Genomic DNA, 7,349 nt, shown 5'->3' with positions numbered 1-7,349 from the left:
AGTACAACTCCACCATCCTCAGAATCTACTAACCGAACCCCCAACGAAGACAATTGATGAATCTCTCTAGCTAATTGTCTTTTCTTGGGCTCTACATGTGCTAAGCTACCCATAGATCGGCGACTTAAGGCATCTGCTACAACATTAGCTTTCCCTGGATGGTAGAGAATGTTAACATCGTAATCTTTCAATAACTCAAGCCATCGCCTCTGTCGCAAATTCAACTCTTTCTGCTTGAAGATATATTGTAGGCTTTTATGATCAGTAAATACATCAACATGAACACCATATAAATAATGCCGCCATATCTTAAGTGCATGGACAACCGCAGCTAACTCGAGGTCGTGGGTCGGATAATTCCTCTCGTGCTTCCTCAACTACCTTAAAGCATACGCAATTACCTTCCCATGTTGCATCAGGACACATCCTAACCCGACACCTGATGCATCACAATACACGGCATAACCCTCTAGACCCTCTGGAAGTGTTAGAACTGGAGCTGAGGTCAACCTGTTCTTAAGCTCTTGGAAACTCCGCTCGCAAGCCTCTGTCCATTGAAACTTAGTTTCTTTCTGTGTCAACTTCGTCAATGGTGCCGAAAGGGAAGAAAAACCCTCTACGAACCTCCGATAGTATCCTGCTAAGCCTAGAAAGCTACGAACCTCTGTCGGAGTGGTAGGTCTAGGCCAAGATTTCACGGCCTCAATCTTCTGAGTGTCCACCTTTATCCCTTCATCTGATACAATATGCCCCAAGAATGCTACAGACTTCAACCAGAACTCACATTTAGAAAACTTAGCATACAACTTACGATCACGGAGGGTTTGGAGTACCGCTCGTAGGTGGTCCGCATGCTCATCCTCTGAACGGGAATAAACCAGAATATCATCAATAAATACTATCACGAACAGATCTAAAAATGGCCGGAATAGGCTATTCATCAAGTCCATAAATACAGCGGGTGCATTAGTCAACCCGAAGGACATGACAAGGAACTCGAAGTGGCCATATCGGGTCCTGAAGGCTGTCTTCGGAATATCTTTTTCCCGAACTCTGACCTGGTGGTACCCCGACCTCAAATCTATCTTTGAAAAGCATCTAGCCCCCTGCAACTGATCAAACAAGTCATCGATCCTTGGAAGTGGATACTTATTCTTAATAGTTACCTTGTTCAGCTGCCTATAATCGATACACATCCTCAGCGAGCCGTCTTTCTTCCGCACAAATAGTACTGGTGCACCCCAAGGTGAGGTACTGGGCCTGATGTAACCTTTCTCCAGCAAATCTTTTAACTGCTCCTTCAACTCCTTCAATTCGCCAGGTGCCATTCTATACGGAGGGACGGATATTGGTTGAGTTCCTGGAAGCAAATCGATGCTAAAATCAATCTCTCGCTCTGGAGGAATACCTGGAAGCTCATCTGGAAACACATCTGCATACTCTTTGACTATGGGAATAGACTGAAGTGTAGGTATCTCAGCATCTGCATCTCTAACTCGCACAATATGATAAATGCACCCTTTTGCGATCATTTTCCTCGCCTTCAGATAGGAAATAAACCTACCTCTGGGTATTGGTGTATTACCTACCTATTCAAGGACTGGCTCACCCGGAAAATGAAATTTGGCTGCCTTTGCTCGGCAATCAATTGTGGCATAGCAAGCTGCCAACCAGTCCATGCCCATGATAGCATCAAAATCCATCATCTCTAGCTCAACTAGGTCAGCTGAGGTCTGACGACTACAAATTGTCACCGTACAACCTCGGTAAACCCATCTAGCAATAATCGATTCTCCGACCGGTGTAGATACCGCAAAAGGATCACTTAGTATTTCAGGCACTATACCAAACTTCCTCGCGACAAATGGGGTAATATACGATAAAGTAGATCCTGGGTCTATCAAAGCATAAGCATCGTGAGAGCAAATGGTTAATATACCTGTCACAACGTCTGGTGAAGACTCCTGGTCCTGTCGACCCGCTAAAGCATAGATACGGTTCTGATTACCACTTGAACTGGAACCTCTACCTCTGCCCCGACCTCTACCAGCCGAAGACTGAGACTCGCACCCTGAAGGATGCACGAACATAGATGATCCTGTTGCTGAACTTGCTGGTTGTGCCATTCCCCCCGAATCTCTATTTGGGCAATCTCGCATCATATGCCCTGGACGCCCACATGTATAACTAGCATCAGAACCTGCTCGGCATTGGCCCAAGTGTCCTCTACCACAGATGTCACACCGTGGAGGAAATGACCATATCTGCGCAGATCCTCGCTGTCGCTACAAACCCGATGCCCGTGAGCTCTCACCTGGTCCTGACTGATTATAGCAGTCATACCTGTAACCCTGTAACTGAGGTGGCAGAGGCCTAGGTGGCCGTCCGAAGTACTGGGTCCTATAACTACCCTGATATTGCTCCTGAGACCTGGGAAATCTCATCCTCTTACGTTGCCCTTGCTCAGCCCTTTCTGTACCCTGCTGCTGACGCCTACCCCTTTCTATATTCTGGGTGAATGCCTGAATCCGGGAGATATCCATACTATCCTGCAATGCAGCGGTGGCACATGCCTCGATTAACTCTGGGGCTAACCCTGCTATAAACCTGTGAATCCTGTCCCGCATAGTAGCAACTATGGATGGTGCATATCTGGCCAATGAGTCAAAACGGAGACTATACTCTCGAACACTCATATTACCCTGCTTGAGGGCTAGAAACTGATCGACTCGAGCCTGTCGGATCTCCCGTGGTAAGTACTGGTCAAGGAAGGCATCTGAAAAATTCTCCCAAATAGCTGGAGGTGCATCACGTCCCCTGGACCTCTCCCATCCCTCATACCAAAGGATGGCTATATCTCGGAGTCGAAAAGCTGCTAGCTCAACTGCCTCTTTCTCCGTGGCATGCATAACACGAAAGATCCTGTGAAGCTGATCTATGAAATCCTGTGGGTCCTCCCTCTGATCTGTCCCCGTGAACTCTGGGGGACTCAAAGCAATAAACTCTCGGACCCTTGAACTCCCAGACCCCTCAGAAGTTCCTGCACTAGCTGATGCCCTAGCCTGTTGCTGGGTAGCTACCAACTGTGTCAACAAATGCACCGCACTCCTTAAGTCCTGATCTGATGGAAGTGGAGGGGGAACTGGATGTGCGGTTTCCCTAGGAATCTCCGTAGTTGGTGGAGGAGCCGGTAATGGCTGAGTAGGGGTCTCCCCTTGAGCCTCAGACTGGGCCCCATCTACTGGGGGTACCCTGTTGGTCCCCTCACCTACTACTGTATCTCTCCTCTGGCTAGCCGTAGTCTTCCTAGTCACCGTCATCTGTGCATGCAAACACCAACACATAAGTTTAATTCAAATTTCCTATAACTCAGTTCTATAGCACGATTTAGATTTCAAAGAAGGGTAACCAACTCCTAAATGCCCTGTAGTGCCCTGCTTATATAATGTGGTGCACAACACATCTATAAACAAGACCCTACTAGACACGGCTTGTAGACTCCCTAGGACAGAACTGCTCTGATACCAAGTTTGTCACGCCCCGAACCTAGGAGCGATACAAGCACCTGGTGCCTCACCTAACCTGGCGTACCAAATTGCGACTAAGGGACTCTGAACACATAATGTCATACTTTGGCCATGGGGCCACCTTGCAAGACAATTTGCGAAGCAAAATATAAAACTGAATGGAAACTAGCGCTAACTAAACATCAATATAAAGCTAGGCTGAAAAGGCCATCATAGCTACTACAGCTGACAAACCACCAAATTATACATACCAGGCCTACAAACCCAACATACTACACTAACCAACAGGATATGTCTACAAGCCTCTACTGATAGATATATTGTGATCAGAACAGGGCCCCGACCTACCCATATTATTTATATAAATACATACATAAGATGCACACAAAAACCTAGACCCGATAACTCTGAAGGATGTGGAGCTTACCGATCAGGCTAAACTCTGGAAACACCTACTGAGGAGGTCTACTCGTCTGTCTATCTGAACCTGCATGCATGAAATACAGCGTCCCCGGAAAAGGGACGTCAGTACGAAATAATTTACCGAGTATGTAAGGCAATAACATAACTGAAAATCGAAACTGAACTGATAATATAATAATGGAAGTAACTGGGAGTCAAAGATGATCTGGAGATATACATACCTGCTGATAGTGACTAAACTCCTTCAATATAGTAAGTAAAATAAATGTCCGGCCCTATAAGGCTCGGTACGTGTAAATGCTCGGCCGTAGTAGGCTCGCTCATATGCGCTCGGCCATACTAGGCTCTGTATCTCGGCCATCCTGGGCTCGCTCATAGGCGCTCGGCCACAGTAGGCTCGGTATATGTAACTTACCATCTGATCAGAGGTTGCCCTATAGGGGCCTGCCCATCGATTATAGCTCGATGGTGGTGAAAATAGTGTAATACTGTATATATATATAGACCCTCTGCTCTCTTGACTGAATAAAGACAAAACTAAACTAAATATGAAGTCCCGATAAGGAATAATATTGTAACTTATGAGACTAGAATAATGTGAATAAATTCATGAATACGAACTTCTCTTTATGTCTCATTATTAACACATGTAGCTACGAGATCATGCCAAAATGAAGGAAGGGCTTAGCCTTAACATACCTTATCACAATCTTTCCAATCACCAAGTTGAACTCACCTCTTTGCACTTAATCTACAAGAATGATAATAATACTATCGTTAAGTTACGAAAGGTACAACTATCGCACAACGAACGACAAACTTATTTTATATTAAAACGGGCAGCATCTCCCCTATAATCCTTACTTCCTCCAAATTCAAGATAACACCAACAATACAAGAACAGAACAATAACAACATATATACATCATTTTCCAGCCCTATATACACCATCAAATACTACAAAACAGCCCAACACACCCCAATCTCTTCGTACACAAAACGACCACCGTAGTAGTGTCAAACGACCCGAAAATGTTATGACGAATGACCAGCCAACCACCCTACATTTATATGGTGTTTATAAACCCCCTTCCTCCTCCAAAACTCCACAAAATAGTAGTAAAACACGCAGCCCAACAGCAACACAAAACAGTCCACAAAACAGTCCGCTACAAGTGAATAACTCGAACTCACGGCTTCCGATCACCGTCCCGTGAGTTCTTACAAGTATAGAACGACTTACCATGAATTTACAGAAGAAAAATTGGATGAAAGAGAGCAGTAAACTCACCTTATTTGTTGGATAACTCAGCTCTTATCTTGGTTCTTCAAACTCTAGGTTTTACCTCCAATTAGAACTTGAAAGGGAGAGAAAATCAATTAGGGTTTGTGGGAAATTTTTGGGAGGATTCTTTGCAGAGCTTATGTCTGGTTATTATGCTCTATTTTAAGTCTAATATATGAAGAAAATAGGCCCTTAAAAGGCCTCTTTGGACGACCCGAAATGGCCCATTTTTGGGCTTTCATTTAAGCAAGTAGGTGACACACCTACTTGTCACCTAGCAGCTTGCGCAGTATCGCAAAAATGCACATATCTCTCTACTCCGATGTCGTATTGACAAATGGTTTAATGCGTTGGAAAATAGACTCATAGATCTTTAATTTGATGGGTGGAACACACCATAACTCTAAGTATATTGGGAGAAAATTGCAGTTACATTTGACCCAAAGTTTCAGTAAAATTTATGAATGTAACTTGTGATGACTTTCATCGACTTTTGTTCCACAACTCGCTTGACTTCAAAACATAACACACGGATGTCATACGACTAATATAAATCATAACATAATCTTCTTATCATGTTAATCACCCTAGTCTCACCCCAAAGGTACATGTTATAACATTTCCAACTTGTCGACTTTCGACGAAACATTGTTTTATTTAATTGCTTTAGCTTCTGAACTGTCCAACCCTCTTTGTACTTGTTGTTCATGATTTTCAATATTTGTAACCTCAGAGGTAACATGATTAACTTACTTTATATACTTTTAAATATTATCTCATTTTTGGTCCTATATTAGTTTGCTTACGACGCATTTTTACGTACGAAAATATAGGGTGTAACAGTAACCAAGGCTCTGATACCAATTTGTCACAACCCAAACTAACCCCTGTCCAAAAAAAACCATTATTTTCATTTCAAAGATAATTTCAATGTTATTTAACATAAAAACCTTCGTAAAGGAGTTCCAATCATAATATAAGTACGGAAAGAAAAGCCCGACATCGGGGTGTCACTAATCATGAGAATCTACTACTATCTGTCTAACAATATCAAGGCTAACTCAGCCTGGAAAATAAATAAATATAACTAGAGGAAGATAAGAGGGAGAAGAGCAGGGGCTGCGATCGCCAAACAACTACCTTGCTATCTCCAAGAAAATCTGCAACCAGAACACTCAATAACCGCTACCGTGCCCAGCTGCACCTGAATCTGCACACAAGGTGCAGGGAGTAACGTGAGTACGCCAACTCAGTAAGTAACAACAATAAATAAAGACTGAGCAGTAGTGATGAGCAATAAAGCATATAACGTTCATATCAGGAAATCTCAGTAAAATACCACATGCTTTTAAAATCAGGATTTCAATCAAACATCTCGTTTAAACCTAGTTCCAGTAAATATCATTTAAAAATATTTTTCAACAATTTTCAAACAGAGGAAAATGCAAAGGTGAGAAAAAATGATGAAATCATATACAGCCCCTCGGGCAAAACATCACTCATATACAGCCCCTCGGGCAAACCTCACAGTCACTCGTGCCACTCGGGCATACCTCACAATCACTCTTGCCACTCGGGCATACCTCACAATCACTCGTGCCTCCCAGTCACTCATCACTCAGCACTCGCACTTAGTAGGCACTTGCGCTCACTTGGGGGTGTGTACAGACTCCGGAGGGGCTCCTTCAGCCCAAGCTCTATAATCTGCACGGACAACTCACGTGCTATAATAATAAAGTATGCTACATGCGGGCAGCCCCGATCCACTCTCATCCTCACAATCATGCCCTCGGCCGATATCAAACATGCTGCGGCGTGCAACCCGATCCCATAAATATCCTCACAAATCAGGCCCTCGGCCTCACTCAGTCATAAACCTCTCAAGCCACTCGGGCATTTCAGTAAAACAGGGAATTTGGCCCAAAATATTTATATGCATCAATATAGAGTCACAAAAATCGAGTTATGCATTAAACAAGTATAAACATGACTGAGTATAGATTTTCAATCGAAAACAATGAGAGGATAGTAAGAAAAATCCCCTAAGGGTCCAAACAGCACTGGCGCAAGGCCCAAACATGATATTCAACCCAATTTACAGAAACTCTTTCTAA

This window comes from Nicotiana tomentosiformis, chromosome 6 (assembly GCF_000390325.3).
Source record: "Nicotiana tomentosiformis chromosome 6, ASM39032v3, whole genome shotgun sequence".
Taxonomy (NCBI): Eukaryota; Viridiplantae; Streptophyta; class Magnoliopsida; order Solanales; family Solanaceae; genus Nicotiana; species Nicotiana tomentosiformis.
This window is presented reverse-complemented; position numbering follows the sequence as displayed.